This window comes from Choristoneura fumiferana, chromosome 5, assembly GCF_025370935.1.
Source record: "Choristoneura fumiferana chromosome 5, NRCan_CFum_1, whole genome shotgun sequence".
Lineage (NCBI taxonomy): Eukaryota > Metazoa > Arthropoda > Insecta > Lepidoptera > Tortricidae > Choristoneura > Choristoneura fumiferana.
In genome coordinates this window covers 8,160,072-8,186,691 of record NC_133476.1, presented here as the reverse complement: position 1 = coordinate 8,186,691, position 26,620 = coordinate 8,160,072, and the positions used below count along the sequence as shown (strand labels likewise).

At 37.8% G+C, this 26,620-nt stretch overlaps 1 protein-coding gene across 1 annotated transcript in view; it reads right to left on the bottom strand.

Moving 5' to 3' along the window:
* Positions 1 to 26,620, bottom strand: part of EcR (Ecdysone receptor) — a 289,167-nt gene that overhangs the window by 228,608 nt on the left and 33,939 nt on the right. The window contains exon 2 of the mRNA XM_074087735.1: positions 26,331 to 26,523. The gene's annotated coding sequence lies outside the window, so the exon portion shown is untranslated. The remainder of the gene's footprint in view (positions 1 to 26,330; positions 26,524 to 26,620) is intronic.

Sequence of the window (26,620 nt, the reverse complement as noted above, 5' to 3'; positions counted from 1 at the left end):
TCAGGTAAATCTGCACGCTGAAACGATTGAGATTATATTTATTATGAAGATAGTTTAGAATCCTGGGAAGGACAAAAACAGTTTTTTTGCGAAAAATTGCGTAATTCCCGTGGCTAACAAATTCTTCGCAGACAGAGCCGTTCCTAGGCAACAGCTATAGTTAGTTCATTTATTTGTCAAGGCCAAACTTATTACGTAGCGTGTCAATGGACACCCCTCGTCGCCAACTATTTAGCGCAGGGACGCCAGGGAAATCTCTTTACTTATCTCATCTCGTAAGGGCAAGTTACGCTCACGGACAAGAGCGTCGAATCACGAAGCCTCTGGGATATTAAGGCACTAAATGTATTGAGATTTCTTACTTTAGTAAGCAAAAGGGTACAAAGTCATTCGGTGCTGGCGTTTTGGTAGAAAAATTTCCTAACGTAAACTGGTTTGGAAGACAATAAGTAAACGAGCAACCTACGCTTACCTGTAAAGAGGAGTGCTTACAGGTCGTATTTATCTATCAGGGGCCCTGGGGACTTTAGGATAATGGGGCCAGAGTCCCAAGGTGGGACATCCTTCGCGAGGTACGCGCCCAGATGCCTTTGGGAAAGAGGGGCCCGAGTGCTTAGAGATGGCTTTAAAAGGTGCCTAGAATTTGAACGATGATATCATTACCCAAAATATACGAAACCTCATTAAGTTACTTCAGTCAGAAACATCTTGATAAATAAACTAAAACTTCAACCATGCATTCAATTACGAAAGAAAATAGCAGCAATGGCGCAGCGAATGTTCTACTTTCTTATTCAAATAAACCTTTTACAGACGGAGGAATAAAGGCATTCATTAAAATAATCTACTGCAACTCGCGCTGCAGTTCTTGTTATAACAATATGCTATACATTGCCATTCACACATGAAGTACCGGGTATAAGCGCCGCTTTAGGAGAGTAATGTAAGTCACCTTGATTAGATCTAGAGGATTACGAGACGATTTCATATGTTAATGATGGAGCCGGATACGAGATTTCATCCTAGAACGCCTTACTGCTAATAGGATGTACCTAACTAGATAATTATTAGAGATTTAATCATATCTCCGACTCCCAGTCGGGAAAGACCTTTCCAGACCAAGAACATTATCCTTATAAAACTTTATCACGGACTTGCTCGGAATAGTTTTTTAAATTACTAGAGCTACAGTATTAAAGGGTAAAATATTTATAATGTCGGTCGCGTGTTTGAACTAGTTAAATTAACTCCTTGAAAGTTGGAATGGACCACCCATTGCACGTATCAACTTAGTAGGAGTTCGTCGGAAGACAGTGAGCACAACTTTGAAGACAATACACGTTATCGCGAAAGCGCAGTGAACAGCAAAGATAATGGTTTATTCAATTTACATAGGTAACTATTTATGTCGAAATGATAATGCAATGCCTTGGCTTTACACTTGTTGAGAAAACATCACGTGAGTGAAAAGTACGTGTGATTCCGTTAAACAGCTGAAAATTTTCAAGCTGATAATCCTCTCGATTCTCTTCATAATTATTATGAAGTACCTGGACGACCTATTAGCAAAAATAGAGTGGTATTTGATTACACAAAAGTTTGGTCTAACTTTGTTGTAAATTTGATCAAAATCGTTGGTACCGTTTTCGAGAAACCCTCCTACGAATATTCCTCGTTTTATAGAACTAGATATCAGTTTTCTAACAGATCTCTTACAATTAATTAGTATGTCAGTTTTTTAGGGTTCCAGAGCAAAAATGTCAAAAACGGAACCCTTATAGTTTCGCCATGTCTGTCTGTCTGTCTGTCCGTCCGTCCGCGGCTTTTCTCAGGGACTATAAATGCTAGAAAGCTGTAATTTTGCACGGATATATATGTAAACTATGACGAAAAAATGGTAGGTACAATAAAAACTAAAAAAAAAAATTTTTAGGGTACCTCCCATTCAAGTCGTAAAGTGTGGGTGTTTTATTTTTTCATCCAACCCTATAGTGTGGGATATCGTTGGATAGGTATTTGGTATTTGCCATTAGGGGTTTGCTAAGACGATTTTTCGATTCATTGATATTTTTGCGAAATATTCAACTTTAAAGTGCAAATTTTCATTAAAATCGAGAGTCCCCCCCCCCCTCTTAAATCTAAACCGGTGGGTGGAAAAATTTGCAAAAATTCAGGATGGTAGTAAGTATATCAAACTTTCATTCAAGGAAACTTATAACGGATAAGTTTTCTTGAGAATTATTAGTAGTTTTACTCTTAAATAGCAGCCTAAGGTATAAAATATACCTAAACCTGGAAGATTCCGTATAAAATACGAAATCCTTAGAACAATATTACTTAATTTTTTCGTAATGGCTACGGAACTCTATTTTGGGCGTGTCCGAAACGCTCTTAGCCGGTTTTGTAAGATGTAGGATGAGTAGAATTGAAAAAGAATGAAAGATTTTGCCGCGTATCGAGACAAGGGTTTGACGTGTGCAAACAATAATACCTACCGATAATTTTTTTTTAAATGATAATTCGAAAATAAGTTTGTTCGTTTCTTTCGTTTTCTTTCTTCTTAATTTATTTTTTCTTAATGTGTGTATTCTCAAAAATATTAAATAGAACGCAAAAGATGATTACTCCAATAATTTTTGACGTTACTCGTATCATCATCAAAATTTAAGTTTTTTTTTTTAATTTAAAGTTGGTCAGCTACAATGTGTTCTAGGATTGCAATAAATGAAAAAGGTTTCTAATGATCGTCGTTCGCTCAATTAGGTTAGCATCAGTGATTATGGCTGTGTTACAAAGTGTGTGTTTTTTATCGAATCTAATGGAAAAGATCGCGCCGTCTGACAAGCGAGAAAGATGGTAAACGTACCAGCCGTTCAGATACATCCCCGACACTTGCCGCAAATCGGATGAAGACCAAGTTAACCTTGGTTTGGCGGCAAATCTCGCGATTTAATACAAGTTGGCTGTACCCGGAGAACTTGGCGGCTTTTAATTAAGAACTATGCGGGAGTAATGTAAATGTTACGCTGCTGCAATAGTTTTGAAGTGTCTTGTATAATCACAAGTTTTCGAATTAGTTAACCATCTTGATACCACGTAAGCTTTTTCGCTTATGTGTGTGGGTAGGATACTGTGCAAGGTCCGTCCGGATCACAACCAACGTTTTACTCGATTGTATTGCCACCAAGCAGCAGTGCTAGCGCAGCTGTGTTCCAGGGAGGAGAGTAAGGCAATGAGGTTTTCTATCGTAGCCATTTGATTGGAAACGCATTGACGATCCTTTGATGTTACAGGTCTCCATGGATTTTCCACCCTATTAAAAAAAACTTAATTTTTTGTCCCTATTCATCATCATCATCATATCAGCCATAGACCGTCCACTGTTTGATATAGGCTTCCCCCATAGACCTCCAGTTGCCTCGGTTGGAAGTGGCTTGCATCCACCGTGAACCCGCGACTTTAACCAGGTCATCCGTCCATCTCGTTGGTAGACGTCCTACTCCCACTCGAGAACGTTTCGGCCCCAACGACCATCTGCTCTCCGTGCTATATATGGCCTGGCCATTGCCACTTCAACGAGTTAATTGTGCCCTCATCGTGCTGTCCCTATTAAGTATATGGAAATCGTAGATACATGGCAATTTATTGCCAAGAGGCCTGTCCGTCACACATTGTTTTATTTAATGAACTAAAAATTGACCCTAAGTTTAAGCTGACGATGAGAGAACTAACTAAATACCATAAAGAAAAAGACCCAACTGTAGCGTACGAGATGGTCACAACTATTATAAGAACAATCGCGACACGACATTATAACATTATTTTTTGTGTGCGCTCGATTTTGTTTTTGTCCCGTCCTGAGTGACATATCACTTTCTTTGTTCCCATCCGTCATTTGTTATTTACAAGATCAACGGTTCATTGCCCTCTAAGCATCTTACGGGTGTAATAATGCGTCATACGTGCAGTTTTCGATGTATTCTTAGAAAATAAGAAATAGAACTATGAGTCAGACGCCTTTAGTCAAGGACTCCGGTTGCCGGTTGCCGGCGTGCACCAGCCGTGTTATTTTAAACAAACAAATACCTAATACTAATTGTTCTAACCGGGCGTTGTAGAAATTAAATAGACGTTGGTGAAAATATAAGTACGCAGTTTGCTTGTGTTAAATGTAAGCCGTTTAGATAAGCTTGGATAAATATGAAATAACTTTAAACAAATATGTGCCCTTGTAGTCTGATTTAATTTATTACTTCGGAAGCAAAACATAAACAACTAGATGTTAAAATAATGTTGTTGTTGTTGTTATGCACTGCATACTTCAGTAATTTAACTTGATTTTAAATAGATTATTTACGTGTACTGTCATTTTGCTGTCAAGTTTGCACTCAATAAATTCCCAATTAGTATCACCCAGGTTCATAGTTTTTGAATATCCTTGATATTGATTGTTATGACCTATAAATCGCATGATAGTAAACTGTTATGGCTGTACTATCACAATTACTGACAACTCACCCAACCCAACCCAACACGTATACACAGCACCTGACAAGACATTCAAAATTTGACAGAGTTATTCTTTGAGGATCCTAAAGATGCATAAAAAAACTTCTGAAATTTACAACCCAATTAAGCATTCCTCCGCAAGAGTGAAACTAAAAAAACGGCCAAGAGCGTGTCGGACACGCCCGAAATAGGGTTCCGTAGCCATTACGAAAAAATTAGGAAATATTTTTAGGATTTCGTATTTTATACGGAATATTCCATATTTTATACCTTAGGCTGCTATTTACTCTTAAACTACTAATAATTCTCAAGAAAACTAAATCGTTATAGTTTTTCTTGTAAGTTTGATATACTTACTACCATTCTGAATTTTTTAAATTTTTTGCACCCACCGGTTCAGATTTTAGAGGGGGGGGACGCTCGATTTTAATGAAAATTTGCACTTAAAAGTTGAATATTTTGCAAACTAATCACTGAATCGAAAAATCGTTTGAGTAACTTCCTAATGGTTTTAAGATACCTATCCAACGATACCCCACACTACAAGATTGGATGAGAAAAAAAAATCATCCCCACATTACGTCTATGGGAGATAAACAAAAATATTTTTTTTTAAATTTTTTATTGCACCATTTTGTCGATATAGTTTACATATATATTCGTGAAAAATTACAGCCTTCTAGCACTGATAGTTCCTGAGCAAAGCCGCGGACGGACAGACAGACATGGCGAAACTATAAGGGTTCCGTTTTTGCCATTTTGGCTACGAAACCCTAAAAATGATAAATCATGAAACACACTTACAGGGGAGTTCAATCAAACTAACCCAAACGACTGAAACATTCCGGATTCGTTTACAGACACCCTGTACCGCGAGTAGGGTTTTGACGAGTGTCACATTTTCACGGATCTTTGATTCCACTCCGATGTGAGCGGATTGAGCAGTCGAGCACGTGACTTGGATTCGCGGTGACATTCACGGTCGGATGCCGCGTCCGCCCGAACGAAGCCCGATTCAAATATCCGCCAGCCGATTCGAACATCAGATTGGTGAGTAAAAGGTAGTCAATATTCTAACCACGTTGTTCGAAAATATACTTGAAGTTCTAATTTCCATTATGTCCGGCAGTTCAATTGAAATTCCGGGACTGTACAAAATTTTCACGGGCGTTCCCTAAAATCACATTTACGTTATGAAGAGTACTCGTGGAGAATTTCACGTCTCAAGACTCTGCTTATTTCGCGTGATCATCGAAAATAAAAAGTAGCCTTTGTCTTATTCCCGAGATCCGGCTAACTGCTTACCAGATTTAATCCAAATTTATGAAACCTAGCTGTTTTAGCGAGAAAGGGTAACAAACGCGCGTATAGGTACACACAGAGACAAATGATCGCATTTATTATAATCAGAGAGCGGGATTTTCATGGCATTTTTTGACCTGTCATAGTGACTTCTCACCTAAATAAATGATGTCGATTGGTATATTAGACTTTAAATTAGACTGTCGTAAACTTATCATGTTATGTAGAGCGTCCTTTTTCCCCATACAAATGGATATTTGACTATAAACGAAGTAGTTTTATACCGGAAAATATGAAAAAAAAATCTATTTATTTTATAGAGACATTAATGGAACACTTGTTAACATTACAATAGAAGAATTTCAACATGAAATTGAAAAAAAAAACCTAACTGAAATGATTAAATTAGAAATTGTTATCCATTCATTGTTCATTGCATGTCTATTTCATATTTTCAACTGCTCGAAAGTTAATTGGTAGAGATCGCTAATTTAAGGCCGCCTATTTGTTTAACTCTACTTTTAATCTTCTTTAGTACCTATTTTGTGTATCGATATATATATATGTGGTTTTTTTATTCTACTTGATGGAAAACGAGCAAGTGGGTCTCCTGATGGTAAGAGATCACTACCGCCCATAAACATCTGCAACACCAGGGGTATTGCAGACGCGTTGCCAAACTAGAGGCCTAAGATGGGATACCTCACGTGCGAGTAATTTCACCGGCTATCTTACTCTCCACGCCGAAACTCAACAGTGCAAGCACTGCTGCTTCACGGCAGAATTAGCGAGCAAGATGGTGGTAGCAATCCGGGCGGACTTTGCACAAGGTCCTACCACCTGCAAGACATAAGATAAATCTACTAGTGTTCAGTAAATGACGTTGCTATTGCAAATTACATAAAATTAAATACTCGTAAAATGGCCACTATACTGGGACAGTGATTAGGACGTCTACCTGATCGTGATCGCTTATTATGTGTTAAGCCTCTGCCATGTTTCTGAGTCTTTTTTATAGACTTTAAAAACGTACTTTTGCTAAACGGGCCTTCTTTTCACACTTGAAAAATTCTTTCAATGATAATTTATGTATGAAAATAATAATGTTAAACTAAATATTACATGTAATTTTACAAAGTTAAATGCTACTTTGAAATATGGGCTTTAATTAACGCGTAGGTGTCTCAGCGTGATGGATTAGTAACAACAACATTACTAAGGATTACGAGGATAAAAAAACATTCATGTAAGTGCCAAAAACCTTTTGGGATTTGACGGCCGTAACGCGGAAAATTACGATTCAAACGCCCCTTGCTTGGAGTGACGACGAGAAGTTAATATCGCCACACAAGTATCACAGACAGTATGGAAACATGATAGTTAGGGTGAAGCTAGACGAGTTTTTTGAGTGTTGAGTCGCGTATTTTCCGTCGCGTAATTTCAGCTGCATTCGGTTTACAAAAGTCCAGTTACCTACCAGACGACGACTCAACATGAGTTGACTCATTATGAGTTGCCGTGTGGCCCAAACTAGACTTTGTGTAAACCGAATGCAGCAGAAATTACGCGACCGAAAATACGCGGCTCACAGCTCAAAAAATACGCTCGTCTGGCTTCACCCTAACTTATAATCCCCGCTGTTATAATCTAACCAACTTAGAATAGTTGAAAATCCCCGCCATTGTCATTCCAAAGCCCACTCAAAAACGGCTGAGTGAGCCGATTTTTATTTTTATTTATTATATTATATATAATTTTTGTTTATTATATTATATATAATGAAGCTATCTGACAGATCATTGCAACTAATAGAACTTAGGGACTCATTTAGGAAGGATAATAGCTTGTATAGGGATATTGACAGGAAGGTGAAGCGTAGTATAAGGAAAGATATTCGAAATTTCAATACGAAACTAGTGGAGGTGGCAATAAATAAACAGACGTCATTGAGAGTTGCTCGTCAAGGTATCACAAAAGAAAAACCTTGGATAACCGCACTAAGAGATGAGAAAGGCGTAAAACATTCCAACAGAGAAAAAGTCACACAGATTGCCTCAAACTTTTACAAATTGTTGTACTACGATCGATCCCGTAATACTGATAATACCAATTTCCACTGTTCTGAAAACATCCCTCCAATAACGGAACACGAGATCAGTAATGCCTTAAAAAGCATGCCATACCAACGGAGCCCTGGAGGTGATGGGGTTACAACAGAAGCTTTGCGAATAGGTAAAGAGGCTTTGTTGCCGCATATTTCAAATCTATTTAACTCCATACTACAGACTGGCTCAATTCCCCAAACACTTTGTCATTCTAATATCATCTTGTTGCACAAAAAGGGTGACAAGACAGATATTAACAATCACAGGCCAATTAGTTTGGTGTCTCACTTATACAAACTCTTTACTAAGATTCTGCAAAACCGTATCTCTCTACAACTAGACCAGCACCAACCTCCTGAACAGGCTGGCTTTCGACCCTCGTTCTCCACGACTGACCATCTACATGCTCTAAATCAAGTGATGGAAAAGGCCAATGAGTTCAATATGCCACTTTATCTGGCATTCGTTGACTACAGCAAGGCTTTTGACAGTGTCAAGCATTGTGCTATACTGTCCGCACTGCGCAGTCAACAGATAGATTCAACCTATGTGGAGCTCATTGGCCTAATCTATCGCAATAGCACAGCCAGCATACAACTTCATAATCCCGGCCCTTCGTTTACGGTGGAAAAAGGAGTAAAACAGGGTGACCCACTTTCCCCCAAACTGTTTACCAGTTGCCTCGAAGAAGTGTTCAGAGCGTTGGCGATCTCTTGGCAAAGCAAGGGAATCGATGTCGGAAGCAAAAAGTTGACAAATCTTCGTTTTGCTGATGACATCGTTCTCTTTTCAACATCAGCGAGCGAACTACAAAAAATGCTTCAAGAACTAAGCACAGCAAGCCTTGAAGTTGGACTTACGATGAATCGGTCAAAGACTAAGTTGATGACGAATAGCATCAAACGTAGGGTAATGGTAGATGAGCATGTGATTCACTATGTCAACGAGTATACTTATTTGGGCCAGATAGTCTCCTTCGAAAACAGACAAGGCAAAGAAGTCGACAAACGTATTGAAAATGCCTGGAGGAGCTACTGGTCCATGAAAGCACTAATGAAGGGTAAACTTCCACTAGCCTTAAAACGCAAGCTCGTTGACATGTGCATCCTGCCCATCCTAACCTACGGTGCTCAGACCTGGTCTTTGACTGAGGCCCAGAAGTCCAAACTCAAAGTTTGCCAGCGGCTATGGAGCGCAGTATCCTAGGTGTTCGAAGAGCCGATAGAATAAGGAACACTGAACTGCGCTCAAAAACCCGAATTGTTGATGTGGGGACGAAAACCGCCAAACTCAAGTAGGACTGGGCAGGACATGTCTGCCGGATGCATCCGGATCGTTGGGCCAAAATCACCACTGATTGGGTTCCAAGCGACGGGCACCGGAGCAGAGCTAGGCCTAAAAGAAGGTGGCGGGACGATTTGGAGCGATTCCAGCCGGACTGGCAACATTTTGCCGAGGCCAGAGACGAGTGGAAGGAGAAATATATATAATTTTTACGGAAATTGGCTTTCACATAAAAAAACTGCATCCAATTCGGTCCATCCATTTGAGACCTACGATGCCACAGACAAACAGACAGGTTGGCGTCAAACTGCGAGGGAGGGGGAAGGGGGGGCAAAAAAGGGCATTTCTTGAAAAGGAACTTGTACCTCAGATAGAACGCATAAAATATACTACTGAATAGTTTGGTGTTCCACCGTTTATTATAAGTAAATGGCTTATTAGACTGAAAATTGACATTTTGGTCGTTGCGGTTGGATTGGTGCGATACCTGATGACCTGATTAAAACTGTAGATTGACGGTGGATGCAGTCTGCTTCCGACCGAAGCATCTGAAGGTCTATGGGGGAGGCCTATAATAGACGTCCTATGGCTGGAGGTAACGTTAGTACCTACTGTTACTAGCTGAATTGTGGTATTAATCTCGTAACTCGTGTGAAAATCAAGCTTTCATTTTCCGCAAGGCATAGCTTAGCAGTAATTTGATACGTGAATGGTTTTCCATCACTTGACTTTGAAGTTGTGCAGTCAATAGCTGGAGCTAAATTAGATATTTTCAAACCTGGAGACAAATGTTTCTGCTACAAGATTAAGTAGGTTCCTAAGGGAAGTGTCAAGGTGTCTTTTCAGTGAAATGGATACAATATTAGTCTGGAAAGTTTTCCTGAACTTTACATGGGGCACAGCAGTGGCCCCGCCAAGTCGAGCGCAAGGTAAACCGCTGTACCATCTTTTCTGAAAGCATTTCGGGCTTCGGCGTATTATCAAAGAATTGGAAGAATCCTAATAGAAATAACAATAAAATACTTACAAAAATTAGTGAAACATCATAAGCAGCTTTGGAGATAAGTAAATAAAATAAAAAGAGAAAATTTTGCTAAAATCTGGCTTTTCTGGGATTCCACATGACTGAGACATTGTTAGTAAAAATTAAACTAAAAAACGGCCAAGAGCGTGTCGGACACGCCCAAGATAGGGTTCCGTAGCCATTACGTAAAAATCAAGTACATTTTTCTAAGGATTTCGTATTGTGTTCGGAATCTTCCAAGTTTAGGTATATTTACCTTAGGCTGCTATTTACTCTTAAACTGCTAATAATTCTCAAGCAATCTTCCTTATCATTATCATTTTCCTTGTAAATTTGACATACTTACTACTTTCCACCCAACAGTTTAAGCTTTAGAGGGGGGAAAATTTGCACTTTAAAGTTGAATATTTCGCAAACAGATCAACTGAATGCTTGACTTGGAAAACTCATATTAAACGCAAGAGAGATGAAATAAATAATCGATTCACAAATCTGATCCAGCTGCTGGGCCGACAATCTGCACTATCACTAGAAAATGAATTAATGGTCTATTGTGCCATTTTAAAGCCTATATAGCTATCCAGGTTTGGTCAACTGCAAGCAAATCGAACATAAACTGCATTTAAGAGAAGTCTCTTCGTTCCATTCTCCATACAAACGTAGTCCCGGTCTCATTTGAAAACTATGCAACAGAATTAGATGAAATTTTGTAAGTATGGACTAGACGTAATTATCTATGCCTGTGGTTTTTCAGATTTTCATATAAATGTGTAATATCAGAATTACTTGAGCTCAAAAGCCGACAAAAAAAAATGTCAACTTTGCACGAGAATTACAGAATTACAGACTAATAAACATTTTTACAAAAATCTAAAAAATCACAGGCATAGAAAATATAATGTATATCTTGATTGCAAAATATCAATGATTTCTGTGCTATACTTTTCGTATAATATGAGGACAACGAAACCCAAAATTCACAACCAAAAGTTGAAGCGGGCACATGTGCTCCCTGAATGAACGAAGACAGAGCAGTGGCCCAGTCCCTCTCTAATGATCCATTGCTTACTTGCTTGAAAAATCGTCTTGACAACCCCCCAATGGTCTTAAAAGACCTATCAAACGATACCCCACACTATAGGGTTAGCCGAGAAAAAAAATCACCCCCTAATTACATCTATGGCAGGAACTCTAAAAATTTTCTTTTATATATTTTTATTTTACCACTTTGTCGGCGTGACTGATATGTATATTCATGCCAAATTACAGATTTCTAGTACTACCGGTCTCTGAGCTTAGCCGCGGACAGACAGACAGACGGACAGACATAAACCTATAGGTAAGGGTTCCTAGTTGACTACGGAACCCTAAAAAGGAAGTACGTACCTAATAGCAGCAATGACTCCTAACGAACGGTAATGGCACATGTCTTATGGCATCAAACAATATGCCAGATTTTAGCCAAATTTATTTTTTTATTACATCTATTGCTGCAGCTGTATGGGGTTTTCACTACTTTTAATCTCCCAGGATAACAGGATCAAAGGAATTTGGGCACAAATTTGTGCCTCTGGGAGAGGACAGGTTAATAAGCATACATATCATCTCTATGAGACTTGGCAGGCTTTTTACACCACGTTTTTGTTGGGATTATCATTTATATCTTTTCATTTCCAGCCCAAATAAATTTCACTGGGCACAGACGTGAGCTGCGTGACAGGAAAAGTTAACACATATCATTAAATTGGTTCCTAGAGTCGTACAGGTTTCATCTACATAGAGTACTGAAATGAGTTCCGACCAACGGACGGTACACTAGACGAAAGATAGGTACTTGTACTTAGTAGGTTAAACAATTACTTTATACTTTGTTCCTACGCTACGGCTGGCAAAAAAACGGGCATTGACGTTTAGTTGCTTACTACAGTGATCACCATACTTTTTTGGTAAGATTCAAAAATGTGCGTATTGTGCGTGCATGAATGGGAAATAGTACATAAGTACTGCCGAGGCCGGGAAAAAGCAATTCGTGGTTGGAGTTTGACGAACGAAGCGTAGCTGTAGACTGTATACCTACCTACTAAAGCTCTTAAAATTTTAAATTTACAAGGTTAAAATTTAAACAGTAGCCTATGTATTATTCCAGGCGATAAACATATCATATATTATTCCAGGCGTCCAGATATCATATCTATTTCGTCAAATACTAAACCTGACAAAATTCGTCATTTAACCTGACAAAAACCCGTACCAAGAAACGCGCGCACTACGCGAAACGATATAGAAGTGTATTCTCCATACGGTCATTGTCCGGTTTTTTCGCCTGCCGTGGGAACAAAGTACGAGTATACCACTTTGATAGGTTATCTCTTTTGGGCTAGTTTCGAACCGTTCTCCGAAACGGGTTCCATCTAATGAAACTATTTTTGCCAAAAATTCCAAACTGTGTCCAAAACTTTCAGCCAATATCTCTCAAAATGTTAACAAAACAATCCAAGCTACTGTCAACACCGTCGTAGTTCAGTTTTTAATTGCAGTCGCGAGCCCGCTCGTGGCCAGGTCACGGATCTGGGTCACATCCCCGTACCCCCCAGGACGTGCCCTGATTCAACATCAATCTGGAATACACATGGCCCCCTGGCAATAGCACACTCTGCCCTTGTTGCATTGTGGTAGGCTCTGTATGGTAATCAAACTCGATCAAGTCTGACTTTGAGGACTTTAGCTGATGTAAACTAAACTATTAGAAATTTTAAATGTTGTAAGTGGTTTAACCTTTTAAGGTATTTGCTAAAACCTCAAAAGGTTCGTATTCCCCAGCTTATATCAGATGAATTAGTGATACGTTCACAACAGTATAATCCTGACAAGATCTTCAATGTTGTGGTAATTGAGTTGCCATTTAATCTCACTAGATTAAGCTGTTAAAGCCGTTATCGGTCGTTACAGCGGTTGTAGTTCGTTTGAATGGCGACCGTGGTCAATCAGGCGTCGGCGAGACGTTAGATTTTGGAGCGAGCACTAAAGCGCCTGTTAATTGACTATAGACGCTGCTAGGCTCATTTGTTTACATGTTTCAAGTTTGAATGTGCACGAAGTGGGTCGAATGAGGTGTTATGGAATCGCTAAAGGTCTTCAGGTCAGTGGTTATCGCTGTACATAACTGGAATTGCTGCCTTAAATGGAACAGTGTCATAGTTACTAATTTGTAACGATTTGCTAAATTACTTGGAAACAGTGGTACCACTATTTCATCGTCATTGAATAAGAAGATGATGTGAGGCTTTATTATCTAGCGCACTTGGAATTACGATAGTTTTCACCGCTTCATTCTGTCACACAGTATGAGACGAGGGTAAAAATACGATAGCGAGTGCTAGAGCGTTAGACAATACGGCCTCAGTTCTTTAGAATAATGTTTGAAAGCTTACTTTAGCCAATTGTATGACCGCCAGACCTCGCATAGCAGCGCCATGCATTGCTTCCGAAATAGCGCTGGCGAAGTACTGCCGCTCGCCTGTTTCCGACTGCGTTCGGGCTAGATCGTTTGTCTATTTTAATCCGCTGCGATACAAACAAAAAGGTCAGAAGCCGACGACCTAGTTTCCAAGCGGCGAATGCAAAGGTCACGCCCAGACGTATCGGCCCGGGAAGTGTGATAACGCCGGGAAGGCTGGTGCTGCGATATCAGGTTATGTAATGATTTATGAGAGTTTGCATACACGGTCAATCGATATGAGCTGAAGAAATATGTGTGTGTGTAATAACATGTATTTTGACAAAAACTAGTTTAAACCCAGGTTTTGCCGAGTTTGAAGTCTGTTAGATATCCATTTTGTATATTTTTGATGTGTGTTTTTTCATGGCCTATTATATAGTCTCATCCCAATGCTATAACAATATACAATGATTCTTGATTGAAGGTTTTTATCCAGCAGTGTCCAGCATTGCATAATTTAAGCAAAATAAACAATACCAATAAATATCCAAACATATTGTCAAAAAAATTCTCCATTAACCATTTTGCTAAATTAGATTTCTCTTCGCAAAGCTTTTAACCTCTTCACCGCCCAGTCATCTAGTCGTGACAGCCAATGGAATGCCTCACACGCCACGGTCATCTATACATGACCAACATTCAACTCGAAATTAATCCTTCTGCAACAGAATTAAAAATCAAGTTTATTTGTCGCTGGTTTGTCTGCGGCGTACAGAGGACGTCACTTCTCTTTAGGGTTCCGGAGTCAAAATGGCAAAAACGGAATTTTTAGTTTCGCCTTGTCTTATATTTTCGCCTTATAGTTTCGCCCTGTCTGTCTGTCTGTCTGTCCGTTCATCCGCGGCTTTGCTCAGGGACAATCATTGCTAGAAAGCTGTAATTTTGCACGGATATATATGTAAACTATGCCGACAAAATAGTACAATAAGAAACAAAAACAAAATTTTTTTAGGGTACCTCCCATAGACAGAAAATGGGGGTGTTTTTTTTTCTCATCCAACCCTATAGTGTAGGGTATCGTGGATTGGTCTTTTAAAACCATTAGGGGTTTGCTAAGACGATTTTTCGATTCATTGGTTTTTTGCGAAACATTCAACTTTAAAGTGCAAAATTTCATTAAAATCGAGCGTCCCCCCTCTTAAATCTAAACCGGTGGGTGGAAAATTAAAAAAAAAATCAGGATGGTAGTAAGTATATCAAACTTTCAAGGAAAACTATAACGGCTAAGTTTGCTTGAGAATTATTAGTAGTTTTACTCTTAAATAGCAGCCTAAGGTATAAAATATACCTAAACTTGGAAGATTCCGTATAAAATACGAAATCCTTAAAAAAATATTTCTTAATTTTTTCGTTATAGCTACGGAGCCATACTTTGGGCGTGTCCGACACGCTCCTGGCTGGTTGGCGGTGAAGAGGTTAATAAATCTGGAAGGTAAGTACCGATATTATTAAACACTATTAGGTGTGCACATTGAATGAGTATCTTCAAGACAGCGTGGTCTATACAAAAGAAACATTATTTAATGCATGCCCCTCTTGTCGGCCTCTGAATAATTTCACTGCGTTCTAAAAATATTCTGGTTGGGATTTAAACGCCAAATCTAATGATTAACGCGAGCGAAGCCATATGTAAAGGTTAGTCAAAAATAAATTTAATGTTAGGTTATATTTTATTCCAAACGGATTACCCAGTGATGATTGGGACAGATAATAGATTTAGGGGCTGTTTCACCATCCATTGATTAGTGTTAACTGGCGGTTAGGTGTGATGCCGTCTCTATTTGTTTTGTTCGAATAGACGGAGACTGCATCACATTTAACCGCCGGTTAACGCTAATCGATGAATGGTGAAACAGCCACTAAGTAAACTGAATTAAGCAACACGATAAGCTATAAATTTAAATTAAGTATTAGATTTTATTATGAAGCACATCACGCAAAATAGGCGCACTTAGACGTCGAGTTGCTGAAAATAGCCGCTAACACCTATACCTATTATGAAGCACCGTAAATAATCAAGCTTGCTCTTTATTTCTGCGAATCTAATTAATGGCCGACCAAGAAAGTGCTTTACCAATTTTAATGATAGTTCCTGCTTCAGAAATAAAACAATAAAGCTGATTGTCATATTGACTTGTGAGTGAAATTGGGGGTGGTAAACCAAATTCTTGGTCGACCATACACTAGGGACTTTTATGCAAACAGTTTTGTGGTACAGTATTATTATGCAATAATTTTATGTAATAAACAGTTTGATATATGCGACACTTATTGCAACAAGTTATGATTATTCTGATTGTCCTTTACGACTGCCCTCAATAATGTGATTTATTAGATAAATCACGATCAATATATGGTGGCCTGTATCAAATATGTCAACCATATTTACTTGATAAAAGGTTGATCAATAACGCAAACGAACGGATGTTTTTGTGTGTTAAATTATTTTAGGTTGGCGCGATATTATCTCACGAGCTGTTATTTTCGCAGAATGGAACATGCTTCAAATGATTATTAGCATGTTACGATAAAATACTCAAAGTTGATCAAATTACCAATCTTATTGAGATTTATAGTGAACTAGCTGTTGCCCGTGACTCGGTCACGGTCCGTCCATCAAACAAAAAATTACAAAGATGAAACGCTTCAAAGTTCGGGAGAAAATATGTGTCCAATATTGACGGGCAATACGTGACGGACGGGATGGCACATGCGTTGGAAACTAAAGAGCTAAATTAACAACTTGAACCGCCTGTGACTGTGACACAGTCCTACAAGCAGTGCTGCTTGGCGGCAGGATTAGCGAGAAAAAGTGATAAAGAACCATGTGAACCATGCAAGTCCAACTGCCCTATAAACTCGCAACAACCCGCGTTTTTAGGGTTCCGGAGCCAAAATGGCAAAAACGGAACCCTTATAGTTTCGCCATGTCTGTCTGTCTGTCCGTCCGCGGTTTGCTCAGGGACTATCAATGCTAGAAAGCTGTAATTTTGCAAGGATATATAAGTATGTAAAATATGCCGACAAAATAGTACAATAAAAAATTCAAAAAAAAATTTTTTTAGGGTACCTCCCGTAGACGTAAAGTGGGGGTGATTTTTTTTTCTTATCCAACCCTATAGTGTGGGGTATCGTGGATTGGTCTTTTAAAACCATTCGTTTGCTAAGAAGATTTTTCGATTCAATGTTTTGTTTGCGAAATATTCAACTTTAAAGTGCAAATTTTCATTAAAATCGAGCGTCCCCCCAATTTGAAAAAAATTGGGGATGGTAGTAAGTGTATCAAACTTTCAAGGAAAACTATAACGGCTAAGTTTGCTTGAGAATTGTATTGTATTGTATTGTAAAACTCTTTATTGTACACAAAAACACATGAAAATAACAGAACACAGGATAATAAGATGTACAAAGGCGAACTTATCCCTTAGAATTATTAGTAGTTTATGAGTAAATAGCAGACTAAGGTATAAAATATACCTAAACTTGGAAGATTCTGTATAAAATATGAAATCCTTAAAAAAATATTACTTAATTTTTTCGTAATGGCTACGGAACCCTATTTTGGGCGTGTCCGACACGCTCTTGGTCGGTTTTTATTTTTTTTCTTCATACAACAAAGCTCCCATTACTCCAAATTCTCCACTTGCATCGTACACGAAGTACCTATTGGGTAAAAAAATTCCACCCGAGCCGTGTTTGTGCGATGCTAACATCTATGACGTCATCTCACACAACACAAACACAACACACATACAAGGAACGTCCATAAAGAATGTTCCAGCTATAAATAATTAGGAAGTTTTCGCAGTTTAGTCAAGTTATAACGTATTTGAGAGTGACATATGAATTTTGCTATCAACTAGTTTGTAAGGAGGAAATAATGCTCTTTCGGTAAACGTTGGAGTTTTTTCAACTTATTTGTCACTTTTATATTCCATTTCGAAAGCGAAATCTATAACACATTTATTACGTTTACTGTACAAATCGGGCAGGGTAATATAAAAAAATCGGTCAAGTGCGAGTGCAAGCGACTCGCGCATGAAGGGTTCCGCACCTCCGTACAAGCTTTAAAAACAAATAGTTCAGTAATAATTTTTTGTAAAAAAATTCTAATAAAAGCTTTTTTGCTGGCGGTACTTTTTGCCCCTGGTTACCAAAGTAGGTAGTCGTCGAGACGAATCAAATGAGACCAAAATCGATGCGGTCGTGTCGTTTTATTATAGAGTTCTTATGGCCAACGTCTAACTTCATCATCAGATCAGCTCTACGTCATATTAACATTACATTGTCATCGGATTTATCGACGACCCCCTTTAATTTGTAACTTCGTTTTAGTTTTAGTATTTGTTGTTATAGCGGCCACAGTAATACATAATCTGTGAAAATTTCAAGTGTCTAACTTTTACGGCTTCAGAGATAGAGCCCTGTGACAGACGGACGGACAGACAGACAGACAGACAGACAGACAGCGGAGTCTCAGTAATAGGGTCCAATTGGCACCCTTTGGGTACGGAATCCTAAAAAGCTTCTTCATAGACTATTAATATAATATAGCAATTTTTTGTAAAATTACTCTTTCTTCTTCTGATCTGAGACCCAAGCCAAAACGCACACAGACTCTCGTTAGACAACGGAACTTTCCATCGTTTAAACTCAAACTCTTCATTGCGTTAAATGTTTGTTAGTTTTAAACTCGAAAACATAAAACGTCGCAAACCCAACAGTTGGTACCTAAGTACTGCATCTTTAAAGCAGCCATACACAAACAGTTTCGGATTTATTCATAGCGCGATTATACGATCTTCGGTTGCTCCACATTTTAAATTGTAATCGGTTGTTTGCAGACCTCGACATGATTCTTGCCACTTTCATGTCAAAACCGTTTCACGACCAACCTTGAGTCACTTTTCTAGTTGCTGAAAAACATCTGGGTGCAGGAATCACAATACTACCTACTCTATTTATATGGATTCATTGCGCCGCGAAAATTTAACGACCGCGACGGAACATTATATATTTGGAAAATTAGTTCTTCTCGTAAGGGAACAGTAAGAAAAACCAGCCAAGAGCGTGTCGGACACGCCCGAAATAGGGTTCCGTCCGTAGCCATTACGAAAAAAATAAGTAATATTTTTCTTAGGATTTCGTATTTTATACGGAATCTTTCAAGTTTAGCAGCTTAGGCTGCTATTTAAGAGTAAAACTACTAATAATTCTCAAGCAAACTTAGCTGTTATAGTTTTTCTTGAAAGTTTGATATACTTACTACCATCCTGAATTTTTTTTAAATTTTCCACCCACCGGTTTAGATTTAAGAGGGGGGGGGACGCTCGATTTTAATGAAATTTTGCACTTTAAAGTTGAATGTTTCGCAAAAAACCAATGAATCGAAAAATCGTCTTAGCAAACCCCTAATGGTTTTAAAATACCTATCCAACGATACCCCACACTATAGGGTTGGATGAGAAAAAAAAATCACCCCCACTTTACGTCTATGGGAGGTACGCTAAAAAAAAATTTTTTTAGTTTTTTATTGTACCATTTTGTCGGCATACTTTACATATATATCCGTGCAAAAATACAGCTTTCTAGCATTGATAGTCCCTGAGAAAAACCGCGGACGGACGGACAGATAGACAGACAGACATGGCGAAACTATAAGGGTTTCGTTGTTGCTAATCATTGTCTGTTTATCTATAATTGTCATAATAATATATCGGATTGGCGTATATTGGGTCTATTCCAGGGTAGGCGATAGTTTGCGCCGCATCAGCGCGCCGCCAGCACTAGCGCTGCGTACTCTGCTACTCAATGCACGCCTTAGGGCAGGGGCTCATGGAGATCACATTCCTCGCAACACACTCTCGCACATCTATGGTCGAAACGCAGCCTAAGTAGCAATTTATGATTGTGAATGTCTTTTAAAGTGTTTTGCATTTTAAATATGTTTTATGATGCCATGAGATTTGAAGTGAAGATTACACATACAGCAACATGAAGAATTGATTACATAAAAGGAGAATGGATGAAATGAATGTGTGAATGTCAAAATCCCGCTGTCATAACAGTCATACTGCATGTTCTTGTATGCGTGACCTCGACTCTGGTGGCATTACCTATAGGTACTTAATACTTCCTAGTAATAAATAACCTTTTATGAACGCACTTGCAGGAGAATCGCCGATAAAACATCTTAAATTATATTTATTTTTACTGCTTTTTTTTAGTTTTTCAATGTAAATGCCATTTTCTAAAAGTAGAAGCATCACATCGACAAAATCATTTAGATAGCCATCCAGGTGTTCCATTCCTATAATATGTCCGATTATAAAGGAATTTTCTTCAGGAATTTCAAAAATATTACAGAGAATCTAGCTTTACTAGGTTACAGAGAGCTCTCTAGGGACGCTATTGCATGCTATAAGTAATCTCTATAAGTAATTTTGTTGCTACTTAACAGCTATTGTACCACCTAGCTGTTTAAAGGTATTTAAATATGCCCATGTACAACTTTAGAAAATTGTACAACTCCTAAACGACTCCTATGCTACTAAAAGGCTGTATAAGCGGCTTGAGCTTAAGGGGTCACTAAATGGCGGACCGCCGACCTATTTTATGCGGACCTTAAGTAAACGGTAACTTTTATTGTATTACTGAGACGTAGTTTAATAAAATGTATGCCGCTCTTTAGTCTTAGTTGCCGTCAATTCGACAAAGGATGACCGGACCGCGATGATATTTTTTTTTAAACTGGACCCGTGTAGAAACCGATTGGTTACCCCTGCCATAGGGATATGGCCATATGGCAAAATCAGGCGTTTGAAATTGGTAATTATTCTTAGATTTTCGTAACATACGGGAAACCGGGGTCACACAACCAAAATAGTAACTAATTTGCGTAGCTTAAAATTTAATTTTAACTTGACAAATCCTAGTTGGAAATACTAGTCTGTCCTGGGTATTTTCTCAGATTCAGCTTTCTCGTGCTAGAGATTAGGTAGGAGCGTGTGTAAACAATTTAAATATTTTTTTCTTAGACGACACCAGTACATGGCAACAAAAGGTATAAAATAACACCACTGGCCTGTGATTGTGACATGACAGTCTGTGTTTGTTGATGCCAATCACCTTGTGGATTTTGCCTTCTGCAATGCAAAATTGTCTTTAGCAGTTGATAAAATATGAAACATCATTTTTTTCGTATCGAAATTAGTTCATTTGTTTAGCTTAGGCGCCTTTCCGACGCGCAAAAAGTCCGTGGCGGTAAACTAATTTGCATGCTGTCTTGCATCTTATTGTTTGCTGTGGAAAATGAATTAATTTGACAGATCGCATTGTCATTAACATCTGATTCATTTAAAACCACAGCACGCGACGTTATCTGTAAAAGCCATGAGAATCGATCATATATAATTTTTGGTCTATGGGCGTTTCAATACTCGGCACAGGTCTCCTTAAAAGTTGAGAGAGCTAATTGGGCTGTAATACTACTTTTTTGGGTTTACTAATGTTTCGGCGAATAACGTTTGGCAACCTGTTTAATTTCGCAACTATTCATTTCCCAACCGTTTAATATTTCTGAAACAGTGAATATTTCAGATTTTTTATAAAACTAACCTAACCTAACCTAAAGGGTTCTACACGATGGCTCTGAAATAAATCCTGAAATATTTACAGTTTTAGAGTTTGCGAAATGAAAAGTTGCGAAATGAAACAGCTTGCCAAACGTTACGTTGCGAAAAGGCAATACTCGATTTTTTTGGCCATTTTCCGGACCCTGTGGCTATGTGGGAATTGGGACCTTCACAACCACCATTGTCTTGTTTTGCAGCTGTATATAGGCGTCACGAAGTTTTCCTCCATTGTCAATTTGAAGTGTAATTTCACGCATTAATTCCAAAAATCTCAGAAGTCACAGCCTGGGTTCAAACCTACTACCCTCTGCTAGAGAGGTCATGTCTAATAATAAAAGCTACAGAGGAAAACTGCAATAATAGTTCGCTCGAAAAAAAAAATGAAAGGACCTGTTTCACCACTTATTGATACATTTTATGTGGCAGATATTTGTAACTCCGTCTCAGTTTGTTTTGTCCGAATAAACAGAGACGACAGCACATTTATCAGTCTGTCATATACAATTTATCAATGAGCGGTGAAACAGGCCTTCAGTCTATTTCATTTAATTAAAAATCATGTAGTTATGACGTCATTCACGCTTAGTATGCGCGCAGGCAATGAATATTAAAACTGCATGAATGTTTCGTTTGTTGACAGAGTGACAGTGAAATGATGGACAGCTGGATAAATGCCAAAATGAAAAATATTCCAAACTGTTTTTTATGACTTATTTATGTTTTTTACTTCATAAATTAATTTTGACTGTTTTTTCCATTAACTAGACGTATGTTCACTTCACTAGACATAAACACTTTTCATTTTGATAAAATTTATTTAAAGCAAATACCTGGATTTTTACAAGTGACGTATCTATTCGATTCAAAGTAGGTACCTCACTCCACGCTACTTTAAATACGTCCATTTGTAGTAATGGGGAGATAGGGATGTTAGTACAAATATTTTTGAGGGGATGTAGCTTGTAGCCTTTAATATGCTACCGATATTTCAAAAAAAAAAAAAACGTATCGACCGCGTCACGGGATGATCAAGATGCATCAACACTATCGAAATATTGATTTACTAGTGTTTACCCGCGTCTTCGCACGCGTAAATCATTAGATCCAGCAGCTGAATAGAAATTTTGGGATTTTAAATATTCCCGTGGGAATTCCCGAAAATTAAATCGTGGTTGTCGTTGACTTTACATTATAAAAAATCATGTCAAATTTCATGACTCTAAGCCCAGCGGTTGTTGTTTCAAGATTTTATCCCTATCCCGTGGGAATATCGGGAAAAGCATGGTTTATTCTAAATGTCCAGCTATCTAAATACCAAATTTCATCCAAATCCGTCCAGCCGATTCAGCGTGAAGGATTAACAAACATACCCACTCACTCACTCACTCACTCACCAACTTTCGCATTTATAATATTAGTAGGATAATAGTAATAAAATAATAATAAAAATGAGATGAGAAATGAGATGAAAATTTACTGCATTACCAATGCGCTGTAAATTTAAAAACATAAAAATAGTCATATTTAATAACAATTCCAAATAATCACAATTAATAAAAAATAAAAATATATATATATAATAAAAAATATCCGCAGCTGCGTAAAGGTAAGCGCGTTAATTGATTCAAATATTAGAAAGTGGCAAACAAAAAATTGATATTAGATCATACTTCTACGGATAAGAATTGAAACCCTTCTTTTATCAAGTAGGCAAAAACTAATAAGTAACAACAAATAAAATGTAGGTAAGTAATTAGAAAAAGCACAAAGATAAATCCAACAAATAAAGAAAAAAATACCTAAATAGCAACGCGTCACGAGCAAATTTAACACAAAGGCCACGAGTAACTTTGTTGCATTGCATATCTCTGTCCAACTAACCCACGACGAAACAGACGGTAATTAACACAGAGAAACTTCACTGACTAGCATAAATAATGGGTAATTTTTCATACAACTAATATACCTACCTAGCAAGTAATTCGTTATTTTTTCCCGTCAGTGTAGTCACGTTGTATCCTTTGCACCAGTGTGCTTTGCACGTTAAGTTTTGTCGATACAGTATTGAGCTTATTTCCCTTTCTAAACTCTGTGTTTGCGCGATAAGGATGGATGGAAGCTTTAAGTCGGCAATAAACGATACTGTGCCGGGGCAGCGATTTCTAAAGTGACTTCTTTGGAACTCTAGTGTCCTAATTCTTATGGTCGATGTGCCATCAAGGAAGTATATTATGGTTGGTGTACCTGGCCGAATATAGGTACCTGCTTATAGTGTTTTTGATTATACTTGCTCGTAAGCAGTGTCGTAATATGCAGGCAGACCCCTATATGAAACCTAAGGAATTTTTTGCACATTACGCCGAAGGACCTAATATGTTTTTTTTATTTGTAGTACTACATGTCATCTACTAATTACTCCCTTAATCCTTATATTTATATACTCGTATCAGCCAGGTTGAGGTTGACGTAAATATTTAAAAAAAATATTAATAACAGAATTTAACAGTTCTGGCATAAAAAATATTGCAAACGTCTTTTTAGGGTTCCGGAGCCAAAATGGCAAAAATGGAACCCTTATAGTTTCGCCATGTCTGTCCGTCTGTCTGTCTGTCTGTCCGTCTGTCTGTGTCTGTCCGTCCGTCCGTCCGTGGCTTTGCTCAGGGACTGTCAATGCTAGAAAGCTGTAATTTTACACGGATATATATTTAAACTATGGCGACAAAATGGTACAATAAAAAACTAAAAAAAATTTTTTTTAGGGTAAGTACCTTCCATAGACGTAAAGTGGGGGTGATTTTTTTTCCCATCCAACCCTATAGTGTGGGGTATCGTTGGATAAGTCTTTTAAAACCATTAGGGGGTTGCTAGAACGATTTTTTGATTCAGTGAATCGTTTGAGAAATATTCAACTTTAAAGTGCAAATTCGCGTCCCCCCGCCCCTCTAAAATCTAAACCGGTGGGTGGAAAAATATGAAAAAATTCAGAATGGTAGTAAGTATATCAAACTTTTTAGGAAAACTATAACGGCTAAGTTTGCTTGAGAATTATTAGTAGTTTAAGAGTAAAAAGTAGCCTAAGGTATAAAATATATCTAAACTTGGAAGATTCCGTATAAAATAGGTACGAAATCTTTAGAAAAATATTACTTAATTTTTTCGTAATGGCTACGGAACCCTATTTTGGGCGTGTCCGACCATTTTTGGACGCAACATTTTTGTATCATACTATCGAACAACAATTAAAAAACAATTTTAGATTTCTTCGATCAAGCGCATTGTTAAAAATATTGACCCTATCTATAGTGTTTTGAAAATAATTCTGAAGCGCTAAAAGTTTGGGAACCCCTGTGACAGGGCTGTAGTGTGATCAATTAACTGCTTGCTCACGTAGTCGCTATCGGCTTCATTATCTAGTCGGTGTGGGCACGATTTTGTAGATTTACCCGGTGGAAAAAAGAAATTTGCATACAAGGCCAACTAGAATGAACTAAGATAGGGAAGTGGGCACGAAGAGAAAATAAAAGTGAAATACCATGTGTTTTGCTGGAAATGGTAAAATAAATGAATTCCGGAAACTCCCAAACCAAAGACCAAATTTTTATATTTATTTTTTAAATTTGATTTTTGCGTGCTTATTTGATATAATTATTGTGCTTGTACGTTAAGTATGTAAATATATTTCCAACCAGCAAATATCAGGTCATTAATAATGAGTAAGCTAATTACACCGATTGACCATGCGTCATTGATTAAAATAAATTAATTAGAAAAAAAAAAATATTTTACTCGTACATCCATATATTATATGTTTATAACAATGAACTTAAACAATTACTTCGCTCAGCCGCGACCTTATGATAGTTAAGTTGGAGGCGGAGAAACTGCATGAACACGCATATCTTGCATAAACGTAGCTATCATAAGATCGCGAATCGCGGGTGAGCAAAGTAATTGTTTTAGTTCACTTCTGGAAAAAAAAACATTAATTCATATAGGTACTTATGTAAACAAATAATTATGTACCATTTATTTAAACAAACGCATTGTAAAGGTACAATTGAACTACTTATACTATACTATCCTAAAAATAACTTAACTATATATACAGTTCGCCTTTGTACTCTTTTGTTTTGTTGTTTTCTTTTGTATTATTTTTGTGTTTTATGTACAATAAAGTATTTACATACATACATACATACAATTCCCCGAAGTCTTGTCCCTGCGGAAGAGTGCCCATAAGGCTGGATGCATTTCCGCGCTGTATCGTGATCCCAATATGTTGGGCGAGAAATTCACCAGCCCTATGGTCATTGGTAATTTTTTTTTGACCAAATAATTATGATATCTACTCGTAGTTCTAGCATAGAATAAGTAATAGCACAAGTAGTTTTAGTCAACCGCGGCTTCACTTGGCTTTAAATTCAAAATTAAAATTCATTTAGTTCAGACAGAATAATACGATAATACTAACTTATTGAATTCAAATTCCAGAATTTAGTGAAAATCCCGTGAAAATTCCCAAAAATTATAACATGATATTTGTTAAAGTTGCGTAAACATGCCAAATTTCATGTCTTTAAACTTAGCGGTTAAGATCTTGGGATTTTATTCTGAACCTGTGGGAATATCTAACATATTCCAAAAGTCCAGCTGAAGATCTAATTTTTGAAATTTCCCACAGGACTTTAGTAAAATTCTGGAATTTCTATTCAACTGCTGGATCGAATGGATTAAGCGTGAGAAGTCGCGAGTAAAGTCTAGTTTAGATATATTACCTAGTCTTCCTACAGCCCTCAGACTAGGCTAGGTGGAGCGATGATCTTTGCAATATGGCTGGCAAGAACTGGATGAGAGTGGCCGAGGATCATGCACAGTGGCTTGCAATTGGAGAGGCCTATGTTCAGCAGTGTACTTAGACAGGCCGATGATGATGAATATGAGTCTTCCTACATTATAATACGTAATGGACTAACCTGTCGGTGACCGGGGTGATCCCGGCACTCCTGTTTGCTGTGATGTCCTCCACTTTTCCTTTTTCACCAAACCCGGACTAACTTAAACTAATTTATTGCATTCGGCGAATAAGTTAACTTACGACTACGGCATAGTTAATAGTTTAAAGCTAAGCTACGTCTATTCGATTCACGACGAACATTGGTGTTAAATCTGAAACAAAAAAAAAATGTAGCTATTAAATCTGTTTAATCAAGGCAATTTAAGCAAAGTTAATTAAGGTCATAGATAATCCCTTTTTTAAGCGATT